At 38.6% G+C, this 26507-nt stretch overlaps 1 protein-coding gene across 1 annotated transcript in view; it reads right to left on the bottom strand.

Annotated features, from left to right (window-relative positions):
- LOC149124632 (uncharacterized) overlaps window positions 1–26507 on the bottom strand; it is a 334693-nt gene that overhangs the window by 81754 nt on the left and 226432 nt on the right. The window contains exon 6 of the mRNA XM_089303310.1: window positions 2023–2069. The gene's annotated coding sequence lies outside the window, so the exon portion shown is untranslated. The remainder of the gene's footprint in view (window positions 1–2022; window positions 2070–26507) is intronic.

The raw sequence follows: 26507 nt of genomic DNA, 5'->3' as shown, positions 1-26507 counted from the left end.
TCAGAGTTCTCAAAACAGGAAGATGGAAAAGACCAAAGAAACTTCCTAGCAAAGTCAGAATTGAAAAACAGTCTAAATTAAGCATCAGTCCAAAGGCTTGGTTACAGAGATGAAAACCATATAAAAGCTATTAGGCTGGCCTGCAGAGTAACAAGCCAGGAGTAGGGATGATATGTTGGGAAAGAAATTAAAAATGCTCCCTGACCAGCCTCTTAACCGAGTGCCCATAGCTTCATTGGGTGGGAGAAAGAAAGCAAAGACAGCATATTTAAACCGAGGAAGTCTTTCTTAGCAGAAGTGCCGTAGCGTGCGCTTTAAAAAAAAATTTCTAAAATTAAGATATAGGTTGGGTGAAGGTTAGGAAGCCAGAAAAGATACAGTGAATATTAAATTTCTCTTGACTTTGTTCAACAGATTTCATTTCCCAAAGTACCAAATTATTTTGGTTTCACTAACCTTAATTCTAAACTCAAAGCCTTAACTCATTAAAATAGCAACACCTAACACTCTCTGAGGCTAATTCAGACTGTTTCAAAATTTCAGCAAAGCTCCTTTAATAGTTCCAAGCAAATTACACACCAAAACTGCTACTAGGGCTGTCTAGCAACAAAACTAATCACGTAACATAAGCTTACTGTGAAACCTTAGCAAATCAGCTCTTCATCAAATAGAAAAGCTTTTCTCCACTAAAACACTTAATGTATGATATGAAAATGTCATAAATAAAATCCTATTAGACTACCTTGCCTTGGTTAACATACTCATTTACGTGAAAAAAAAATCAATTTATCCTAGAAACCAATACTTTAGTAAATATCTTTGTTTACTTCTCCCTCCCCTGGCAAATTATAACATGTTTTCTCATTTTGTGAATGGAAGCTGATTTTTTGTTAAACCATGAAGCTCTCTATGGCATTATCCCTGTGAGTGCCTCCTCTTCTAAATGACACTCCGCTCTCTTCATAGCACTTCAATTTAATGGAAGAGCCTTTAAACTAGCCTATGTCACAATGTATTCTTGATGTCTGACTTGTTCTTTTAATGTTGAAGACTGTAGACTTAATTATTCTAGAAAGCATTTGGTTATATTGTACGAAATATAAAATAAAAATCAGGAAGAATATTCTTAACCAATTTTACTGCATCACTTTTTACACAAGAATTAAATATATCCTAAAATTTCATTAATCTCAAGATCAATAATATTAAAAGAAACCCTCCTACAGTAGTAATTATGCCTCCACAAATGTAACATACATTTCAAAAGTATATTCTTTTTTGTAAACATAACACTGAAGCAGAAAACAGAACCTAATTGTGGCTTTAACTAGAGATCTTTCAAATGTAACTAATTCTTGTAAGAAAAATTCAGGGATTAGGCATTTGATTGACTCCAACCTACAATCCTCAACTCTACAATCTTCAATATAATTTGATTTGAGGTTGGATGATAAATGGTTAATGCCTTATTTAATTACCTGGCTGAGCACTGGTATTCAATAAATACAAATTGATAATGGTTTTTTTCTTCTTTTGTATATGTACTAGCATCTAATATTTTTCATTCACCGTTTATCATTCACCTGAAAAAGAATGACTATAAGTAAGTTATTCTATTCTCCACAGTTCCAGATTCACTAAAAAAAGTTACTAAAAAACCTACTGATTTCCAAAACAAAAAATAAAGTAAGCTTTTAAATGTATTGTACTGGTTCTTTTGCAGCCTACATGTTGACCTATAAAACTGTTCACTCTAAGGCCTATAATTACTTATTTGCTTAGACTAGTATGGATCCTTCTCATATTTTAATTTATAGCCTCAGCTTGTCCATACTATAAGATCACCTTACCTCTATCATTCTTTCACAACTGGTAAAAGCTCTAAAGAATCTACCTGGGAAAAACAACACTAGCCATCTGGTGCAAAATTCAGAAAGCAGGATCTTAGTCATCTCTGAACATTTTAAACATTTCTAACAAATTGCATCCTTTTCTACTTGGTAAAGTGGGCCAGTTACTTACAGGATGATGAGACCACTTCTGGTGAAATTCTAGCCAAATGTTTTCAGCTATAACAGAGGAAAAATAACTAAGCTTAGTGAGCAAATTAGAACTGACACAATGTTTCATTTATTACTGTTTAAACCATTGCTTCTCGGCTTTTTGGCTAAGATCAAGTGTAGTGCTTAAACCAACACAGTCAAAAGTGTTAAAATGCTATAGAATTTAAAAACAAAAAGCTAATATGATTACCCATACCACTTTCTAAGGTAGTGACTAAACAAGGTCATATGCACTCTTTAGTAAAAAAAAAAAAAAATGTAAATTGGTTTCCACTTTCAAAACAGCATTACCATTTGTTGGCGTTCATCCCAACCTGGCTCTTTCTGACACATACCAAGACCAGACCACCTCAGGGCTTCCCTGAAGCCTATTACTGTCCTAGCATATAAATTTCAAAATCGGCTATGAATTCCAAAATGTTCATATCACTTCTACATGATGCAAGTCCTTTATGAACAATCATCTTTTTTAAACCATTGCAAGAATCAAGACTGTGCAACAGTAGAAGGAAATTGTGCAATGGGAGTAAAGATTGCAGCACATACTCAACTTGCAACAGGATTTTTTTATCTCTTGAAAAATAGTGGGATGTGGGGGGAGGAAAAGCAAGGAAGAATTATTTTGCTTTTCTTCTTGTTCACTACTGTGTTTCTGTCTGCAATGGCCCAGGATGTATGTGATTTAAGGACAGTGAAGTTGGTGGAAGTGAAGTAATAAAGTGTTTACCACAGAAGACTGTGGAGTAGGATGATTTAGGTTTGAATCCTGATTCTACCATTTCTTTTTATAAGATCTGGGGTAAGTGCATGTTCAAGATTCTCTTTTAATAACAGCAGTATTCCATAGACTCACTGTGAGAAAAGAGAGAGGGCTTATAAAGTTCTCAGCACGGTGGCCGGCACATAGTCAAAGCTTTAAAAATGATAGTTACTACTAACAGTACTACACATACTCAAATATTCAATGAATATTGATTGGTTGATAAATGGATATTTGGTTAAAGTAAAATAACCATGCCTGTAGACAAACAGCTCAACTAGTGAAGACAAAAGTCTCCTAGTCAACATGTTCACCATCATTTATCTGTCTAGGCACACTAGAATACCCAAAATGTATAACCAGTAAATGCCCAGAAAAACGTAAGTCTAGCAAACCAGTGAAAGAGAATTGTGATAATCATAAAAATAGATTTTTTCCAATCCTGGGTTCAATTGGATCAAATGCTCAATGCACACAATGTTTTCAAAATTCAAATCCTTGCATTTTGAGCAAGTGTTTATCCTATTAGTTAAGACATGGGTTAAAATTTCTGCATTCCACATCAATAAGACTGGGTTTGATTCCATATCTTGTTTCTGACTCCAGCTTTCTGATAACACAGACCCTGGGAGGCAGCAGTGATAGCTCAAGTGACTGGATTCCTGCCCCTTTGTGGGAGATATGGATTATCCTCCCAGCTCCTATTCTTGATCTTAGAACTTGTGGGCATTTGGAGAGTAAACTAGAGAACAGGAGTTCTCTCTCTTTTCTCTCTCTCTCTCTCTCTCTCTCTCTCTCAGTGTGTGTGTGTGTGTGTGTGTGTGTGTGTGACTTCTATCACTCTATGTCTCAAATTAAGAAAAAAAATTCCCTAAACTCCTAGGAGTTTCCCTCCTGGCCTTTGAAAGTTTCAGAACATACTATCCCCCAGAAAACACCATTTTGGCGTATTGATTGTTCTGAGCTGAAAGAAATAAGAACAATTGTACACAAGAAAAGCTATTTATCTCCTCCTTAGCTGTATAAAATAGAGTACAAATTTTCACTTTAGTAAAAGGAATGTTTACTTATATAGGAAAAATTCTTTTTAAAATAGGAAAATTTTATTCATCTGTGCCAGGAAGAGAGCAACTCTGAGACAATATTTGAGTAATTTATCTACATAAAAAGACAACATTTATACTACATTTTCCACATCCCATATCTCTCCTAGTTTGCCTCATCCATCCCTTAGAAACCCCAAACTCTTATTCACTTGATCTAATCTGATAGGTCACAATAACATATATTCCTCAATCATCAAGCTATCTTGAGTCTCAAATTTCTATGGGAATACCATATGTGCATATGTAATTAAAAAGGTTTTTCTCCTTTTCATCTGTTTTATGTTCATTTACTTAATAGACTAGTCAAAGAACCAAAAAGGGCATTATAAGGAATTTTTCTCCCCTAAACTGCTTAGTTTTGGAGATGTTAAAATCTTCACTCCAAAATTCATTGAGTTAATATTTATGATCTATGTATTATTTTCATCTCAAAGCACTGCCAGGCAGGTATTAGTCTCTGTTTCACAGATTAAGAAACTGAGAATGAGAAAGTTTTGATAATCTGTCCAAATTTCACACCTGGCAAGTGGAAGAACCAGGACTCAATTGAGGTTTTAGATTGTAGCTTCATTGTGATTTGAACCATTCCTCCAACAACAACAACAGCAATTTATGGAATACCTACTATGTGTCAGGCACTGCATGTTAGGGATAAACATATAAATTATACTCTTAAAATGTTTATAATTTGGGGACAGGTGTTTGGTCTAACAATTCAGATGTCCTTTGGGATGCCCACTTACAATATCAGAGTAAGTGGGTTTGAGACCTGCCTCTACTTCTGATCTAACTTCCTACTATGGGCACTTTGGAAGGCAGAGTGATGGCTCAAGTACTTGGAACCCTGCCATCCACATGGGAGACCAAGATTGAGTTTCATGCTCCTAGCTTCAGCCTGATCCAGCCCTAGCTATTAGGGGTATTTGAGGAGTGAAATAGTAGATGGAAGATCTCTCTGTATCTCTCTCTCTCTCTCTCTCTCTCTCTCTCTCTCTCTCTCTGTGTGTGTGTGTGTGTGTGTGTATGTGTGTATGTGTGTATGTGTGTGTATCTGTCTCCCTGCCTTTCAAATAAATAAATAAAATGTATTTTTACAAATCTCTAGAAATGTCTTTAGACAAATAAACTAAAGACAGACAAGCATACCAAAAAACCCATCTACAACGTCCTAACTAGCACATACTACATAGAAAATGTGGATTCCTGGGACCCAACCCAGAGCTCCCTTTCAGTATGTCTGTGTTATATGCGAGAATCTGCATTTTCAGTAAGGTTTCTGGGGTGATTCTGTCAGACAACAGCTGAAGGATTGTTATACAGATAGATTTAGGGACAGAAAGTAAGGTTTTCTGTGAAGATGATTCCTAAACTGAGTTTTGAAGGATTGGAGGAGCTTGGCTAAGCAGAATGGGGAATGAGAGAGCAATTTAGACAGAAAAAGAGAACTGAACTTTTGAAAGATGAAACTTATTTGGAAAAATGGCAGCTCAGTTCAGTGTAACTACACTAAAAGGGGGTAGATGGGAAAGATTTAAAGGAAATAACTACACAGATAGACACAGCACAGATCCCCAGTGGCCAAATGGACCAGGCCTAGATTTGAAAAGAAATAGAAAGCTAGGGAAGCCAGAGATGGGCTTCAAAATTAGAGAAAATAACAAAGAGAGAAGCAGCCAAGTGACCCAACAGTTGAGTCACCACTTAAGAGAGGCACATCCTGTATAAGAGAGTGACCGGGCTAATCTACTCTTGCCCTGGCGCTGCTCCTGACTCTAGCTTCCTGCTAATGTGCACTGTGGGAGGTAGCAATAATAGCTCAAGTAATTGGGTTCCTGATAGCCATATGGGAAACCTGGATTGAGCTCCCAGTCCCCTGCTTCACCTGAGCTGGCCCCAGGTGTTGTGGGCATATAGGGTACAGCAGTATACGGGAAGTCTCTGTGGTGCTCGTATTCTCTCTCTCTCCTCTTTGTTTTTCTGTTACTGCCACTCAATTAAATACAATAAATGTTGTAAAGTATGGAGGTGGGCTTTTACAGAGGAGCAAAGTGCACAATAGGTGGTCGCTGCTTCTTGCACTCCTGGTGATCTCTGGTTGTACTATATAGAGATTTGTGTACATTTATTCCAGAATAATTAATTGCTCTTGAAATGGCCTGTTGGGATTAAAAAAATATATGTCTCTAAGGAACACTTGAATCAAGCCAATAGCAGACTTTTATATAACAAAGCACATATTTTAGGATGAAATGGGGAATCTCCAAATTACATTTCAGTCGATAACAAGTTAGAAAGCTAATCAAAGTGCAACAGAGACAAGACCCAATTAGTAGCTCTTAATCTTCTGCTCTTTGCCTTGCCATCTTACCAAATCTGAAGTTCTATTCCCTCAGGTATGCTGAACAAATGTAAAATCATTATGCCAAAGACCTTGTCCTGCTTAGAGTCTTCCTTAATCTCAACCCTTGTCAATATCCCCTGGGCTCCAAGGCTGAAGAGCTCACCTGTTTTACACAGCCATCTCCATTTCAGCCATGGGGAATGATGTCAGTGCTGCATAATGTTTGATGCGAAGAAAGTAGATACAATGGAATGAACACATATAGAAGAATAGGAAAAGTGACATGAAACTATGCAAATGTGCTGTACACAGTCATTGCTTGTTGGAGAAAGAAGAGAAGGACAGCCTGGCAAGTCTGGAAGACAGAGGGGCTCATTTCTAGCTCCCTGTGAGGTACAGAACAGAAGCAGTTGCGTCTTTCTGCAGCCAAGGTTAACTGGGGGAAATCTGTCAGGTTGCTCACCCCTGCCAGGAAGGGCAAGGACACAGCAAAAGAAACTAGCTGGCAGCCAGCTGCTCTTGTGTCTCATGGTGTTTCTCAATGGAACACTACTGGCATTTTTTTCAGACAATTCTTTCTTTTGAAAAAACTTCCCTTCCACTATATGGTGTTTGTCATTCTTAGTTTTGAACACCAAATAAAGAAAGTAACCCCAATGATTATCACAATTGCAAACATTTCCTACATTCCCACACTCCCCCAGTAGTTATAGTACCCACACATATACTTTGAGAAGCCTGAATAGAACCTTAACTCCCTGGAGAGAAGAGTTAGTGTCATCAAGTTCCATACCCTCACTTTATAGACAAAGCGAAACCCATTGCAGACCTTGTTAAGTAGACTCGATCCTAGAAACCAGCTTTTGTGATTTCTTACAAACTCATGCCCTAAAAATTAGTGCGGCCTAATTCTAAATTAGCAAGTCTACCTTCCCACTGAAATCCCTTTTATATCATCTAAAAGCTTTCTGTTGAACAAATAAATGCAAATTTCCAGCAATTTCTCCCTTTAGCAAAATGTGTTTGCATACCTTCTTCTCTAACTTAAAGAACTTGCTAGTACTGAGGCCAGTCAGCAAAAACAAGGCTTACAGCTAGAAGGAAAACCCAGCCATCTTTAAATGGAAAGTCAGGGCAAGATTCATGGAAAAACAAATATGTATCTAGAATTATACCCATGAAATTTCAGGATACCAAGGATAAAACAAGCACTTAAAAACTTGCACAAAGCTAGCAAATTTTTTCAAACGAATAATAATTAGATTGGCATCATAGTTCTCATTATAAACACTGGATTCTAGTACCAATAATACCAGTAAATCCCATTACAAAACAAGTAGAGGAACAAATCTTCAATATTTTGGGAGAAAAATTAAAACTGGAATTCTTTGTTACTCAAGTAAAAGGATAAAATAAAAAAGTTTTTTAAAGACGTATTTATTGGCCGGTGCCGCAGCTCACTGGGCTAATCCTCCACCTTGAGGCACCAGCACACGGGGTTCTATTGCAGGTCGGGGCGCCGGATTCTGTCCCGGTTGCCCCTCTTCCAGGCCAGCTCTCTGCTGTGGCCAGGGAGTGCAGTGGAGGATGGCCCAAGTACTTGGGCCCTGCACCCCATGGGAGACCAGGAGAAGCACCTGGCTCCTGGCTTCGGATCAGCGCGGTGCGCTGGCCGCAGTGCGCCGGCCGCGGCGGCCATTGGAGGGTGAACCAACGGCAAAGGAAGACCTTTCTGTCTGTCTCTCTCACTGTCCACTCTGCCTGTCAAAAAATAAATTAAAAAAATAAAATGAAGATGTATTTATTTATGTGAAAGTTTGAGTGACAGAGAAAGACAGAGACAGAGAGAGAGAGAGAGAGAGAAATCTACCAGCTACTGGTTCACTCCCCAAATGGACACAACAAGCAGGTCTGGTCCAGGCAGAAGCCAGGAGCCTGGAACTCCATCCAGATCTCCGAGAAGAGTGGAGGGACCCAAGCACTTGGGCCATCCTCTGCTGCCTCCCCAGCTGCATTAACAGGAAGCTGGATCAGAAGTGGAACAACGGCCAGCGCCACAGCTCACTAGGCTAATCCTCCGCCTGTGGCACCGGCACCCTGGGTTCTAGTCCAGGCTGGGGTGCCAGGATTCTGTCCTGGTTGCTCCTCTTCGAGTCCTGCTCTCTGCTGTGGCCTGGGAAGGCAGTGGAGGATGGCCCAAGTGCTTGGGTCCCTGCACCCGCATGGGAGACCAGGAGGAAGCACCTGGCTCCTGGCTTTGGATAGGCACAGCACCACCCGTGGAGGCCATTAGGGGAGTGAACCAACAGTAAAGGAAGACCTTTCTCTCTGTCTCTCTCTCACTGTCTATAACTCTCTCTCTGTCTCTCTCTCTCACTGTCTAACTCTGTCTATCAAAAAAAAAAAAAAAAAAAAAAAAAGAAGAAGAAGTGGAACAACCAGGACTCTAGTCAGCACTCAGATATGGGACGCCAGCACTGTAAGTAGCAGCTTAACCCATTGTACCACAATACCGTTTCACCTTAGAAAGCTTTATACATGCAAAAAAAAATGGCTTACCTAATATAAAAAATTATTTCATGATACTGCCACCAAAAATATTAAAAGTTCAAAAAAGATATTACTTCCAAATATGATAAAATTAATAAAAATGCTTAATAAAAGGAAATCTGAATCACAGTTTACCAGCATGCGATATTCCTAGGAAATCGCTGGTCATAGTGCACCAAGTGTGTCAGAGGGTTCAGTGAGGGGAGGCCACTTGTGGGGTGTGGGTGATCAGGCAAGGACCGAAGGTAGACCTTTGGCTTTGGCCTCATCCATAAAGGGTCTCACACTCAACCTCTAAAGTGTGTTACGCACAGTCATACAGATCTACCCAAGAGGCTGCAGGTTTCACTGTTGGAGCTTACTTCATAGAAAATCTAAACAGTGGCTCAGATACCACAGACTTTCTTTTTTTTTACTCCTGGAAGAAAAAATTTTGATATTGATAATTTCTCTAGGTGACCAGTGCAGCAGCTTACAGAAATCTAATCTCAGAACTCTGGCCTACCTCATGGTCACACCGTAGCCCTTCAGGGGAAGAGAGAACTCCAAAGGACACGTGCCAGTGGGGTTTTCCCCAGCCTTTAGAAGTTGCCCTATAGCTTCCTCCAAATGGCTCTCACAGGCAGGCTCCCACTCAAGGCTCTCACATCTGCATCAGAAAAGCTAGCAAATGTAGTTTACCAGTTGAGTGTGATGTCATGTCAAACCTGTAGACTGATTATTAAGGAAAATAACTTGATATTTCTTATTTTTTATACAATTGGTTTCATTCTATAAGGAAGTTTTAGGTTTATAGAAGAATTTATACCAGAAAGCACAGAATTGCACAATAACCCTTTTCACTCCCACACATACTCAGTTTCCCCTATTATTACATCTTGCTTTAGTGAAGTAGAGGGTTATTCTAATTGGTGAACCAGTATTATTAACCAAATTGTTTACAACTAGCTAATTGTTTACATTTGGGTTCATTCTCTGCCTTATGTAGCTGTAGGGGTTTTAGAAAGTATATAAAGTCATTGTGTTAGATATGTCAGAGCCCTCAAAAAATTGGAAGTGGCTTATGATCGTCTAGCCCTCAGACTCTGCTAAGAAGAGCTTTTTTGTTTTTCAAAACACAGTATGTTTATTTCAACCAACAATGCAAGAAGTAAGCTGGACAATGCTTACAGCATGCTAAAAGGAAGACAGACAAAATTTTCAGGAAAATACGTCTCTGAGACCTTGCAGGCACCTTGACCCTGAGGATAGGAAAGGAAGAAAAGATGGCCAAGAGGCCAAGGCCAAGGCAGGGGCCTCTTGCTCAGGACTATGGGAGGTCTTGCAAAAATGTTCTAACACCTCTCTGTAGAACATGGGAATAATCATCATCAGAAGTTCTCAACTTTGGGTGCTCAACCCACAAGGAAAGACCATGAATGATTCATTGATGTGTTGGCAAGACCAATCTGGTTGCTGAGTAGAAAATGGAAGGGAGAGGATGCAAGAAGGAAAACTCAAAGACTAGTTAGAAGGCTACCTTAGTACCTTATATAGGGGCCGGCACTGTGGCATAGTAGGTTAGGCTTCTGCTTACAGTGCCAGCATCCCATATGGGTGCCTGTTCAAGTCCTGACTGATCCGCTTCAATCCAGCTCCCTGTTTATGTCCTGGGAATGCAGTGGAAGATGGCCCCAAGTGCTTGGGCCACTGCTGGATGGGCCCAGCTCTGGCCATTGTGGCCATTTGGGGAGTGAAAAGGGCAAATGGAAGACTCCTGTCTCTGTCTCTCCCTCTCTCTGTAACCCTGCTTCTCAAATAAGTAAATAAATCTTAAGAAAAAAAAGTAGTCCACATGAAAGATGCTAATATTGCATACATTATTTACTGGTTTTCCGTGTCTAGAATAAGGATTGGCAAATAGTTTCTATAAATGGCCAGACAGTAAATATTGTCTCCTGTGAAACTTCAAATCTGCTTCCATAGTATAAACATTATCACGGATAATATGTAAATGAATGGCTGTGTTTCAATAAAAATTTATTTGTGGGACATGAAATCAGATTTTGGGTTTTCATTAACTTTTATATGTTATGAAATATGCCTTTTTATTTAAAAAAAAAACACTGATCCATAAGCATATACAATATGGAAAAAGTTATATTGTCCCCTTTCAAAGAGGCTCTCTCTTCTGGAAACACATGACTCCTGTCAGATTAAAATTGTTTCAGTTTAAACAGCAATTTTCCACTAATTTTTCAAGACTAACATAATCCAAATATTCAAATTGAACAAGAACAGAAAATAAAGGAAAAGAATAATAGACAAATGTGATTTATGAATATAATGCAAATATACAGTACATATGCATTAATAAATTAAATCCAGTCTTCTATGAATAACAGCACATAATAATTAATTGGGCTAATTCCAGGATGCTTTACTTTTAGAAAAATCTACATGCACAGATTAAAGGCGAAAACCCATAGATCATCTTAATACATGACAAAAGATATTTAATAAATTGCATCTTGCCTTCATAATGAAGGAATTATATTTTAACACTAATTGATTGAAAAAATACCTGATAAGACATTATAAATGAATTCAGTAACACTTTTAAATGAATTTGACTTTCCTTAATCACAACAGCTAATTTGATAAAGTTTGACAAACAGAAGCCTTCAGCAAACTATACTAGAAAACACTAGGTAGGTTGCCATTAATTTTGAGAATAAAATAAGAAGGTCTATGTACACCAGGTTTGTCTGAGTTACAACTTTGAGTTCGAGTTGAAAAGTGAACCTGAGGCCAGTGCTGTGGTGTAGTACACTAAGCCTCCACCTGTGGCACCAGCATCCCATATGGGGGCTGCTCCTCTTGGGATCCAGCTTTCTGTTTATGGGCTAAGAAAGCAGTGGAAGATGGCCAAAGTGTTTGGGCCCCTGCACCCACATGGGAGACCCAGAAGAAACTCCTGGCTCCTGGCTTCAGGTTGGCTCAGCTCCAGCAGCTGTGGCCATCTGGGGAGTGAACCAGCAGATCGAAGACCTTTATCTCTGTCTCTCCCTGTCTTTAACTCTGCCTCTCTTATAAATAAATAAAATCTCTCTAAAAAAATTAAACCCAAAACCTCAGTTCCTTACAAAACACAGACAGGTTCATTGTTTATTTCTCACAACAATCAACTGTTAAATCTGGCTCTGCTTCACTTCTTATTTTTTTCCCAAAATTTTACTTCCTTGTCTATCATAGAATTATCCCACAGCCGCACAAAGTTCATTTTGTGAAGATGTTTAGTGAAGCACTGTTTAAAAACAACTGACTGAACACCAAAAAGGAAACCTGTTGAAGTGAAATCGACACTATGAGAAACGGTGACTTGATCAGCATAGCCCTGACTGTTAATGAACAACTTAATACATTATCCCTCTTAGGAGTTTTTTTGTCTGTTCTACTTAATATGACTGGTTTAATTCTGTAATTAATACACAGTTATTCTTAAGTGTTGAAATTTAACTGAAATGTGATCCCTGTTAAACATAAGAGTGGGGATAAGAGAGGGAAGAGATGTACAATTTGGGACATGCTCAAGCTGACTTGCCCCAAATGGTAGAGTTAGAAACATACCAGGGGACTCCAATTTAATCCCATCAAGGTGGCATGTACCAATGTCATCTCACTAGTCCAAGTGATCAATTTCAGTTCACAATTGATCATAATGAAAGGACTAAGAGTCAAAGGGAGCACATAAACAAGTCTAGTACCTGCTAACACTAACCGATAGAATAAATAAAGGGGAGAGTGATCCAACATGGGAAGCGAGATACTCAGCAGACTCATAGAATGGCGGATGTCCTAAATAGCACTCTGGCCTCAGAATCAGCCCTAAAGGCATTCCGATCTGGCTGAAAAGCCCATGAGTGTATTTCAGGCATGGAAAGCCAAGACACTCTGGCAAAAAAAAAAAAAAAAAAAAAAAAAAACCCTAAATGAAAGATCTCTGTGAGTGAGATCCCAGTGGAAAGAACAGGTCTTCAAAGAAGGAGATACCTTTCTCTGAAGGGAGGAGAGAACCTCCACTTTGACTATGACCTTGTCTAAACAAGATAAGAGTCGGAGAACTCAAGGGGCTTCCATAGCCTTAGAAACTCATGACTGGTGCATAGGGAGATTACTGATGCCATAAACAGGAGTGTCAATTTGTAAAGTCAACAACAGGAGTCACTGTGCACTTACTCCTCATGTAGGATCTCTGTCCTTAATGTGCTGTACATTGAGGCTTAATGCTATAACGAGTACTCAAACAGTATATTTCACTTTGTGTTTCTATGGGGGTGCAAACTGTTGAAATCTTTATTTAATGTATACTAAACTGATCTTCTGTTAAAAAAAAAAAGAAGAAATTATCAATTCCCAACTTGACTCTCACTGGGATTAAACATGACAATAGGTCTGATCTGATTTCATCATCATTTCAAAAATCATCTATTATTTTTCACTTTATGTTTCTGTGTGGGAGCAAACTGTTGAAATCTTTACTTAATGTATGCTAAACTGATCTTCTGTATATTAAGAGAATCGAAAATGAATCTTGATGTGAAGGGAAGGGGAGAGGGAGTGGGAAAGGGGAGGGTTGCGGGTGGGAGGGACGTTATGGGGGGGAAGCCATTGTAATCCATAAGCCGTACTTTGGAAATTTATATTCATTAAATAAAAGTTAAAAAAAAAAAAACTTGAAAAACATCTTAAACTATCAGCTAAACAAATGGCACCGCGCTGATCCGATGGCAGGAGCCAGGTGCTTCTCCTGGTCTCCCATGGGGTGCAGGGCCCAAGCACCTGGGCCATCCTCCACTGCATTCCCTGGCCACAGCAGAGAGCTGGCCTGGAAGAGGGGCAACCAGGACAGAATCCGGCGCCCCGACTGGCAATAGAACCCAGTTTGCCGGCGCCGCAAGGCGGAGGATTAGCCCAGTGAGCCACGGCGCCAGCCAATAAATACATCTTTAAAAAACTTTTTTATTTTATCCTTTTACTTGAGTAACAAAGAATTCCAGTTTTAATTTTTCTCCCAAAATATTGAAGATTTGTTCCTCTACTTGTTTTGTAATGGGATTTACTGGTATTATTGGTACTAGAATCCAGTGTTTATAATGAAAACTATGATGCCAATCTAATTATGACAGTTATGTTCTGTGCACTAATATAAAAAGTTTAGTTCAATTGCTAATCATAATGTCTTCAGGAAGATTACATACTATGACTCAATACTGATGTGTAAAGCTACTCTATACAAACAAAGAAACAGAGTCAGCAAAGGCACACAAATTTGATCTTAGTAAAGCAAAACTTTGTTATTGGAAGAATGACTGCAATTGCATATAGTCTTGCAAAAAAAAAAAAAAAAAAAAAAAAAAACCACCATATGCCTTGTAGGAATTAAGAATTCCACTCTGAATAGAGGGATATATGTTGCGTTTCGTGACTGAAACACACAGAAAAGAACTGGCTATTGTAGTTAGGTAGCACATGTGAAAGATAAATTGCCAAATTCATCATATTAAAAGAACTCTGCAGCAATGAGAAGACAATGTGACAGACTTGTGATTCAAACAGGGCTATCACTGAGGTATCAAATAGCACTTGTCAAAACTCCTGATTTATAACAGAAACTACTTAACAGCAGGTATGGGTGATTCAATTGAGAAGAACATTGGATTTAGTCAAATAAGAAATCCTAACAAAATCCTAATATTCGTTGAAATTTATACTATCAATACCATAAAATCAAGAAATAAAAATCATGAGTGTGAGTTAGTTACACAAAAAAGTTTATCACTGTAATACTATGCAAAATTGCAATGGCCAAAAGATCAGCTGAATGTTTAATTAATTTTAACATACAAAATCCAAAAACAAAATAGTTTTCAGAAAATATTAGTTTACAGTCTCTTTTCCCCTAGGAAAAGATGCACCACAGCAGAGCAGATGGAGAACTGGCTAAAATCAGTTGTGTTATTTCTGGACACTTTGGATGTGTCTCAACAGTTCAATAATAAGCTCCCTGGGGAGAACATTAAGACATTGTTTGGGAAGCCCCCTTTCCATTTCCATATCAGAGTTCCTGGGTCTGAGTCCTGGCTGTGCTCCAACTTCAGCTTCCTGCTAATACACACCCCGGGCTGCTCAAAGAGTTGGGTCCCTGCCACCTTTGTCAGAGACCCAGACGGAATTTCTGGCTCCTGATTTTGACATGGACCAGCCTGGCTGTTGTAGGCATCTGGAGAGTGAATCAGCAGATTGAGGATTTCTCTCCTCCTTCTTCTTCTCCTTCTCCCTCTCCTTCTCGCTCTCCCTCTTCCTCTCCCCCTACCCCTTCCCCTAGCCCTCTGCCCTCCCTCTCTCTCTCTCTCCCTCTCCTTCCCCCCTTCCCTTCAACTAAATACAGACATATAGATAAATAAATATTTTTTAAAAAAAGAACAAGATCTCTGATAATGTAGAGAGCTGCTCATGACTTCTGAAGGGATTGAACAACTGCAACCTTGCAACATTTTCATTTACAAATAACTTATTGTCCAATTGAAGAAAGAGCATGAATCCTGGTTATTCTCTGAAAATATCTTTTTATGTCTTCTAGACATAAAAGAACAACAAAGTGTTAGCCTCAAATTTGGTGAATTGGAAGAAAATTCCAGAAAAAATATTGAAAGATTTCTTTAGGAAATGCTTCATCATTGCATCTCTTGATGACACAGAGAGCATTATTATAAAGAGAAATACAGGCACTGATAGATCTGAGTCAAAAGAGCCAGAGTCAAATCTGTTAGAAGAGTAAGAACATGAGTGCGAAGAGTTCAAGAAATACTTAAAGAAAACACTTCATTTATACGTTCCTTCTTAAAAAAATACTGATGTATGACTTTTATTAAACTAGGCTCAATAACTCTAAGAGAACTCTTCAGTATGTCTAAGTATAAAATAAAAAAATATATTAGACAGAAACATTGTGCCATGGTTTAATTTATAGTGTTTTATCTTTCTTAGTTGTATATAAAATAATGATACATCTTACAATCAGTAGCACCTTCAATTTGAATAGGTTCAATATAACTTTTGTTTCACTGATAATTTAGTTAGCTGTAACAGTATGGACAGCCATGGATATGTACAATAAGGATAGACATTGGCAATAGTTAAAGATAAACTCCAGCTGTGGAGCAGTATGTTAATCCTCTGGCTGTGGTGCCAGCAACCCAAATGGGTGCTGGTTGTAGTCCTGGCTGCTCCTTTTCTGATCCAGCTCTCTGCTATGGCCTGGGAAAGCAGTAGAAGATGGCTCAGGCACCCATGTGGGATACCTGGAGGAAACTCCTAGTTTTGGATTGACTTAGCTCCGGCCTTACGGCCATTTGGGGAGCAAACCAGCAGATGGAAGATGTTTCTCTTTCTCTCTGTCTCTGCTTCTCACTGTCTATAACTCTACCTCTCAAATAAATAAAATCTTAAAAAAAAAAACTCCAGGGAGTTCCAAGATGGTGGAATAGCAACAGGGTGGTCTGATCTAGGCCAGCTGAAATAAGTACGAAAAAAGTGGAGAAAGCTCACTCCTATGGTAAAACTGCAGGGGCAGCTGCAGTAGAAGGTCATGCAAAAGCAGCAGAAGTGGCCTGGACCTGTGTGGAAGATGCAGACATGCAGCAACTAGCAGCTTAGATCTGGAGAAAGTGCCCACTCTGACATGTAAGGTAAGGTCAGACCGCATGGGTCTGCACAACTGATGATACAGCTGGAGGGACAGCCTAGTGGACTACACTGTCTTTGAGTCCAGCACAGAACCTTGAGGGGAACAGAGAGATTGCTCACCAGAGGAGGAAAAAATAATGGTGCACGTCTCTCCCTGTCTCCCTGACCCCCGCCTCCCCGCCCCACAACAGTGACCTGCGGCCAGCTGTGCGAATGCTGGCGCCATTTTTGGACATAAGCAGGTAGCAGTTGCTCCAGCTCTTGAGTGCACATGCAGCAACTAGCAGGGACACTCTCCACTTGGACGGAAGGAGCAATGACAGCAGTTAGAGTGCAATTGGCCAGGACAGTATCCACCTTGACAGCTGCCCCGACCTTGCAATGGGTAGGGAGAGGGAGCCATCCTGATAGAAGGGAAGTGCCACCTGCAAGGACACTTGTATGTGCCCAGCACAATTGTAAAGTGCCTGGGGCTGCCTCCGGCAGGTATTCTGCACACATGTGATCCAGGTATTCTGCACACATGTGATCCAGGTATTCTGCACACATGTGATCCAGGGACTTTACCAGAAGGAAAATCCTGCATTCCACACTGACTTTGAGTCTGGCTAGGAGATGGGCTTGATCTGTAAGGGCAGAACACACATGGGCAGAGGCCATGGGAACCCCTCAGTCTCTCTGTAGATAGGAGAGGCAGACTGGACCCTCTTGCACTCCTTGACTGTGGGAGCCCTTGGCGCTGAGACTGTGAAAAAACTGTGAGTGTGCAAGAGGATGCAGGGTGTAGCTGGGTTTCTGGGCGATCACTGGGTGCAACTCCACATGCACAGAGCCCTTGGTTGCTGAAGGCTGAGCATTGCAGGGGGAACTGTGCACATAGTAAGGTCTGTGCAAATCATTTGTGTGGTTCAAATGGCAGAGCAGATGAATGTGAACACACTGGAGGCTAATATTTGGGCATTGCTCAGCTTGAAGAAGAGAAGGTGAGGAGGTGATCACACCAACACAGGTGGACATTCCCCTCTCTTCTGTTAACCAGAGGAGAACTACCACACTCAACTTGGCTGTTACCCTGGTTATTGGCCTCACCTTGGAGCACTGACCAGAGCTCCCTGGCCACACCTACCACACACATCTTGGTATTCACTAAAAGAGCAAACATTCTGCTAAGCCACAGAGGCATAGCTCAAATATAGAAAGACATCAGAGGAAAAAAAATAACTCCACGAATGCCTAAAAATAAATGCAGAAATTCAAGAAACAAAAATAAGGAAAACATTATGACCCCCACCTCCAAAGGAACACAACAACATTTCAATACTAGAATGTGATGATGAAGAGATTGATGAAATGCCAGAAACAGAATTTAAAAAATTAATCATAGGATTATTAAAAAGCAATCAGAAGCAAATCCATGAACTGAAGAAAACAATAATAATATGAATGAAAATTTTTCCCATGAAATTGAGATTTTAAAGAGAAATCAAAATGAAATATTAGAAATGCAGAATACAATAAAAATTGTGGTGAAAAGCCTTAACAACAGATTTGGTGAAGCAGAAGAAAGAATATCAAGCTATAAGACAAATCGCTGGAAATCATTCAATCAGACCAAAAGAAGAAGTGAAATAAAGACCTTCTATAACAAACAGAAATTGAAAGACTTCAGTCACTTATCCAGCCTTACAAAAGATCCAAAGGATGTGCTTCATACAGAAACACAGAAAGATAGCATCACGAAATAATCTGAGAGCAGAAAATCCCCCAGTAAAAGTACAAAAGAAATACAAATCAATAATATGCTTATTTATGGAAAAATGGTAGGGCCAAGTCCTTACTTATAGTCACCTTGAATGTAAATGGTCTCAACTCTCTCGTTAAAAGACAAAGACTGGCTGAATTATTAAAAAAACAAGACCCATCTCTTTGCTGCTTATAAGAAACACAAATACCAACAAAGATACATACAGGCTGAAAGTAAAAGGATGGAAAAAGATATCCCATGCTAAAGCAAAAAAGGGCGGGTGTAATGATCCTAATATCAGAAATAATAGACTTTAGCACAAAAAAATGTTAAGAGATGGAGAAGGGCACTATGTATGTATGTAATGATTAGTGATTAAGAGATAAATTCAACAGGAAGACATGACTAAAATAATTGTATATGCACCCAATCACAGCCTGGTTCTTTAAAACAATTGTTAATGAATCTAAAGGTAGACACAGACTCCAATACAATAATAATTGGGGGGGGGGGGCGCCATGGCTCAATAGGCTAATCCTCCACCTGCAGCGCCAGCACACCAGGTTCTAGTCCTGGTCGGGGCACCAGATTCTGTCCCGGTCACTCCTCTTCCTGTCCAGCTCTCTGCTGTGGCCCAGGAGTGCAGTGGAGGATAGCTCAAGTGCTTGGGCCCTGCACCTGCATGGGAGACCAGGAGAGGTACCTGGCTCCTGGCTTCAGATCAGTGTGGTGCGCCAGCCGCAGCGGCCATTCGGGGGGTGAATCAATGGAAAAGGAAGACCTTTCTTTCTGTCTCTCTCTCTCTCACTGTCCACTCTGCCCGTCAAAAAAAAATAATGGGGAGTGCTGTAGTGTGGCAGGTGAGGCCACCGCCTGCAAAGCTGGAATCCCATGTGGGCACCGGTTAGGACAGTCTTCAATGAATGGTGCTGGGAAAACTGGATCTCTACATGTGAAAGTATGAAACAATACCCCTACCTTACAACTTACACAAAAATCCACTCAAAATGGATCAGAGACCTAAATCTATGACCCAATACCATCAAATTACTAGAAATCATTGGAGAAACTCTACAAGACATTGGCATAGGGAAAGACTTCTCAGAAAAAGAAGCACAGGCAATCAAAATCAAAATTAACAAATGGGTTTACATCAAATTGAGAAGCTTCTGCACTGCAAAAGCAACACTCAGCAAAGTGAAGAAGCAACCAACAGAATGGGAGAAAATATTTGCAAACTATGCAACTGGTAAAAGATTAATTTCCAGAATCTATAAAAAGCACAAGAAACTCAGTAACAACAAAACAAACAACCCAGTTAAGAAACTTTTCAAAGGACCTGTACAGACATTTTTCAAGAGAAGAAATTCAAATGGTTGACAGACACATGAAAAAACGCTCAAGATCACTAGCCATCAGGGAAATTCAAATCAAAACCACAATGAGGTTTCACTTCACCCCCATTAGGATGGCTCTCATACAGAAAATGGTAGCCTGGTCCACTGTTGCTGGGAATGTAAACTGGTGCAGCCAACTATGGAAGAATGTATGGAGATACCTCAGAAAGCTGAATATAGACCTATCATATGATCCAGCCATCTTACTCCTGAGAATTTACCCAAACAAAAATAAATAAGCCTATGAACTCCTATGTTCACTGTAGCTCAATTTACAATACCTAATATATGGAGTCAACTCAGATGTCCATCAACTGAAGACTAGATAAAGAAATTATGATATATATATGCACTATGGAATACTACACAATGGTAAAAAAAATGAAATCTTATCATTTGCAACCAAATGGATACAACTGGAAACCATTATACTTAGTGAAATAAGCCAATAACAAAAATATATATATCATGTGTTCTCTCTGATCTATGGTAAATAATAGAGTACCTAAAAGGTAAAGTATAGTAGTGAAACTGACACTTTATGATTCTATGATTTTGAATAGCCCTTGTCTTGATGGTTGAGAAACAATGTTTTTTGTTTCTTTGCTTTTGTATTTTTTCTTTTTTCTTCATCATATTATTCGGTAAACTCTCCACTTAGTGTAGGGTAAACTTAGAGTATAATATTAACTGCAAATAGATCTTTGTAATAAATAAGAATGGGAATGAGAGAGTAGGAAGAGGAAGGGTGGGAGTATGGATAGGAGGGAGGTAGGGTGTGAAGAATCACTATGTTCTCAAATTGGTATATATGAAATGCATGAAGTTTGCATTCCTTAAATAATTTTTTAAATGGAAAAAATAAAAGATAAATGAACTCCAAACTCATGATTGTGACTTTGCTGAGACAATACAGCTACTATAGAAAGTATGTAAGTGCACCATGAATGATCTCTCTCTCTGGAATTCCTTAAGGAATAATGTAAGAGGGGAATATTTGGTAATAAAATCATCAAATATCCCTTTACATTTGCTACGAATTCCTCCAAATAATTGGCACTTTTCCTGTACTTAACAGGAATTTTGGAGGATATTAATGAATGTTTTAGCTAGTAAACTAGCCAAATGATATTTTTAAAAAATTTACTTTTGATGGTCAGCATTGTGGCATAACAGGTTAAGCTGCCACCTTCAATGCCAGCATCCTACGTGAGTATCAGTTTGAGCCCCAACTGCTCTACTTCCAATCTTCCAATCCAGCTCCCTATTAATGGGCCTGGGAAAGTAGCAGAAGGTGGCCCAAGTCCTTGGGTTTCGGCATCCATTTGGAGATCCAGCTGAAGCTCCTGGCTCCTTGCTTTGGCATGACCCAGCCGTGATCTTTGTGGACATTTGGGTTTGACCCTGAAGATGGAAGAGGTCTTTCTCTCTCTGTCCTTCTCTCTGCATAATTCTACCTTTCAAATAAATAAATATAACGAAACTTTTTTTAAAAAAAAAGACATTTATTTGCGGTGTGGTCTTGCTCTTTTCTGTCCCTAGTCAAAGTATTAAACCTCAAGATGTATAATTGTAGAAGCATGATACCATAGTTTCAAAATCTGTGTGAGAAATATAATCAACTTAAGGCATAACAAAATGTAGCCATTGTTCCAACGAATGTCATGGTACTCACAGAAGCTGCCTGATGACGAGCATTATAATCTATTTTTAGCACATCACCTTTTTAGAACATTTGTGGTTGTTAATTATGACCATTTGGAGCTCACAGATGGTATATGAAATTGCAGTGTTCTGTTTTAGATAATGAGGGTGGAAGTATAATAAATAAATCATTGTGAAATCAAAGGACATAGTTGTTGCATAGCATGGTGTGTTGGTTGTTTATGACACACAGTACCTTGGTTGTTAATAGTGCTTTATATTTGGTTTCTAGTCACTGCTCCATCTGCCACTCTAAGTCTCCCTTTTACATGACTTTCAGGTTACCTCTCTACTTAAAATCTTTGATGTCTCCTATTTTGCTTGCCCTATCAAACTTGAATTCCTCAGCTTGGATACCAAGGCTCTCGTATTAGGATACAATCTTCTCATGTTAAATCATTTCCAAAATGCCCCCAAGAGGCACTTTTTTTCTCCAATTAGTGTACTTTTCATGCTGGTCCTCCCTGCTAATTGCCAGTCAGGTTCTTGCCAGTGATAACACCATATATAATGCCTGTTCTCTTCTCTCTGCCTGTTAAAACCTACCAGTCCTCCAAAACACAGCTTAACACTACCAAACGTCATCATTTCCACCTAAATTCCAGTGCATACATGAAATGTACTACATAGTTTTATATTAATTGTTCTTTCCCTGACTATGTCACCAAGTAGGTCTTAGTTTAACAACATGGGAAGGTTGCAAGCAACAGAAAGTTTGATATGCTCTTTTGTGCCTTACTCTGCCTCATCAAATGGAGATGCAGGAGAGAGGAGGAGGTAGTTAACAAATACCTTTTGAAGGTCTGTTTAATGTCAGATAATTTCTGGAACAGGCATTTAGCCTTGAGTTTAAGACATCCACAACCCACATCAGAATACCTGGGTACAATTCCAGGCTTCAGTTCCTGCCTCCAGCTTCCTGCCATTGCACTCCCTGGGGAGGTAGCAGTGATGCCTTGAGTGATTGAATTCCTGCCACTCCCTGAGAGATATGGATTTAGTTCTCAGTTCCCAATTTATGCTCCAGCCCACCAGTCCTGATTGTTGTGGGCATTTGGGGAGTGAACCAGAAAATAGAAGCACTCTCTCTCCTTTTACTCACTTCCTCTTTTGCTCTCAAATGAATGAATTAATTAAACAGAATAGAGAACATTTCCAGAAAAATATCCAAAACACTTGCATGTACATTTTCTTAAAGTAGAGGAAGCCAAATCTAGAATGATACAGTATATGATGACCGTATGATAATCTCTTAGAAAGTTGTCATTCCATAAACTGTTAAAAACCTCTTACAGGTGCATCTCACAGGAACCTGAATCTTATAGGCACAAATCATCAATTTCATGATTGATACTTTGCAATCTGAATAAAATTGTGCAACCAAAGAAAGAATCTATTTTTTAGAAAACATTGGCTATCTGTTATGCTATTCATTTTGATTCATACATTGGCACAATGTTTCCATTATTTGTTATTCACTTGACATTTTGATATTATTTCTGCTAAGATAAAAGAAGAAAATTGTATACATATGCATATTATGAAATATGAAAAGTTACTTGAAAACAAATTATTAGATGATTAAATCTGCTATAAAAAATGGTTTATGGTTGAAACACACTTTAAAAACAAAAGCTTGCCAAAAAATAATATAACTAAAACAAAATAGAGAAGATAAGTAATTCAAGCTGAGAATATTCAGGAAATTCTATCAGTGAGATGGAAGGTAATTTACAAGTTAACCATAATAACCTCATCTTACATTGTGTCTCAGAAGTGAGCTAACTCTAAGTCCCTAATTGTGTTAGTGTCATAGACTTGGAGCCCCACAGATACTTTTGCATGTATTTACATTCTTAATGTGATACATTCAATTACTTCTTTTGTGAAAGGCTCATAGTTTTATTCTGAAATCAAAATCTATACAAAATATTGTGGTGATGGTGCAAATAAAAATTCATTGGACAATTTAAATTTGATAGCTGAAATGACAAGAAAAGTCAGCTTAACTTCCAAATCACAATTCCATTGCCCCTATGATTGTGAACACTCTGAAGTACAGCAGTCCTGTCAGGGACCTGACTTTCCAGAAAAGACTTTGGTAACAAAAGCTAAGCTATTTCATTGTATACGCCACATACTTTATCTTATACTATCTTTCTCTTCTTTTTTATTCTCCTATTATCTGTGCTGTTCCTGTTTTTCCAAATAGCATGGGTATCTCAGAATAGGAACTATGGAATATGTATCTACAGATACATCCTACACTGTTGGTACAACGCTGAGCAAACTGAAAGCATAAAATGTATTCTTGGTGGTTGACAGTTTGTTGACAAAAAATAATAAATTGTGTATATAATAAAATGAAGAGGGAATAACATACTATTGAAACTGCAATCACTAATTACACTTACCATCTAGAATTCACCATGAGTTAAAAATCTAATTGAGGACTTTGATATTCTCTAACTTGGGGCCATGAATATACATGAGATTTGAATGTAAATAAGATTTTCTTATTTTATTGTAATTCATTTTATTTTATTAATCTCTTGCCTCTTCATTTCTTCTCATATGAATTCTAACTATTCATACTGATTTGGGTTAACTCTTTCCCATGTTAATATATTTGTTCAGCCTTCAAGTGATGCTTAGTGGGCATCTAAGAACAAGGCACTTCCTGTGTAGCACCAAAGACACAAACTAGTAAGGCACAGGGTTTCTACATATATGAAATGGTTCATAAGAGAGTTTTTGTGCAGCTGAATAAAGATAGAACCACTGTTACTGGAAACTGCCATTGTACGGAAGCATTTGATAAGAAGTCATTACTAGCTAAAGTGCTATCATTTCCCACAGTCTCCTTTTTAAACATATCTTTTTTGTATCACTCCTGTCAGTCTTTAGAAGACAAAGGATTCTATAAATGAAATAACAGGTGTGTGAGTGCTATGTATAATTATGTTCTAATAGAGGTTTCCTTTTCTATAAGATTTGTGATGATTGAGTGCTTGGTATGTGGTTTGTTTTCTAATTACAATCAATCATTTCCTCCTGGAAGTCATTCTGGTAACACATCTCTGCCACTATTTTTAGATCTATGACAAATCATATATTCTGTACTAATTCAGAAGTGTTTTTCATTGAAGAGCTCTCATCAAATACTGCTTTAAAAACAGATATGCTCAATCGGACTTGCCCCAAATGGTGGAGTTAGAAATGTGCCAGGGGATTCCAATTCAATCCCATCAAGGTTGCATGTACCAATGCCATCTCACTAGTCCAAGTGATCAATTTCAGTTCATAATTGGTCACACTGATAGATCTAAGAGTCAAATGGATCACACAAACAAGACTAACTGATAGAATAAAAAAGGGAGAGAATGAATACTAACTGATAGAATAAAACTGATAGAATACTGATAGAATAAAAAAGGGAGAGAACGATCCAACATGGGAAGTGAAGTGCGATACACAGCAGACTCCTAGAATGGCAGATGTCCTAAACAGCACTCTGGCCTCAGAATCAGCCCTTAAGGCATTTGGGTCTGGCTGAAGAGCCCATGAGAATATTGTAGGCATGGAAAGCCAAGACACTCTGGCAAAAAAAAAAAAAAAAAAAAAAAAACACAACTAAATGAAAGATCTCTGCGAGTGCGATCCCAGTAGAAAGAACGGGCCATCAAAGAAGGAGGTACCTTTCTCTGAAGGGAGGAGAGAACTTTCACTTTGACTATGACCTTGTCTAAATAAGATCGAAGTCAGTGAACTCAAGAGGCTTCGATAGCCTTGGAAACTCATGACTAGAGCCTAGGGAGATTTCTGACGCCATAAACAAGAGTGTCAAATTGTTAAGTCAACAACAGGAGTCACTGTGTACTTACTCCTCATGTGGAATCTCTGTCCTTAATGTGTTGTCCAATGTGAATTAACACTATAACTAGCACTCAAACAGTATTTTACACTTTATGTTCAGTGTGGGTGCAAACTGATGAAATCTTTACATAGTATATACTAAATCAATCTTCTGTATATAAAGATAATTGAAAATGAATCTTAATATGAATGGAATGGGAGAGGGAGTGGGAGATGGGAGGGTTGTGGGTGGGAGGGAAGTTATGGGTTGGGCAAAGCCATTGTAATCCATAAACTGTATTTTGGAAAATTATATTTCCTAAATCAAAGTTAAAAAAAATTTCATGTAATCCTAAGAGTTGGCTCCACTTCCAACAGAAAAGAAATTAAGCCCAGTATACAAGTTAACCCATTAATGAGCACTGTAGGGAGGGTTAATCTTATCCCTACATAAATAAGTCATTTGCTGTTATTGAACATAAACTCATACCCCAAACCTTGTCCCCATACAGCCACTTATTCTTGGATTTCCTTTAACAATGTATGATCTTATATCTAAACTACTGTTAAAAGACAAACAGTTCTGGGAAAGATAATACTCAGATATAAATTCACACCAATTGATAGCAACTTTTTCCTAAGAAAAATTGTTTTGTTTTATTTGCTTATTGTAAAGGAACCTGGAAGAGTCTGTCATGAAAGGAGGGAAGGACACAAATACCCACTTGGGAGTTTCTAAGGACAAATTTCTCCTTGTCTGCAATTTTGGCATGGATTGATGCTGACTTTGGAGTTGGCAGAATTTTTCCCCAAAGTTTGCAATCTTAAATTCCATTCTTTTCCCAATTATTCAGGTTCCAGTGAATAAGGATTGTAATTTACATTCCAAGTACACATATAATCAAATCTTTATAGAAATTGTAGTTTACTGTCTGTGTATTTAAATTAAATGCCCTGTCAAGTTTCTAAAGTTCAACCTGTGTTTTCCCAACCCAATTATCCTTCATATAAGTTTGGAAAGAAAAACCCTGGCAACACAGATAGCCTTAAATTGCATGGGCAGAACCTGGGCCCTCAAAGCTCCAAAGGCACTGGAGTATTTATTAAATGTGTAAATGATTGAAAGAACAAAAAAAATCCTAAGAAAAAAGAGATGAAACAAATTGGTAAGCAATCTGATTATAGTAAAATCATTCTCTAGAAATGACTGGTTCAAAAGCCAAAAACTTTTACATCAAGCTAAACTTCTTCCCGCTATT

Source organism: Oryctolagus cuniculus, chromosome 9, assembly GCF_051225735.1.
Source record: "Oryctolagus cuniculus isolate XC-2025 breed Fujian yellow rabbit chromosome 9, ASM5122573v1, whole genome shotgun sequence".
Classification (NCBI taxonomy): Eukaryota; Metazoa; Chordata; class Mammalia; order Lagomorpha; family Leporidae; genus Oryctolagus; species Oryctolagus cuniculus.
Note: the sequence above shows the minus strand (reverse complement) of the source record. Positions and strands in the feature narration are given on the sequence as shown.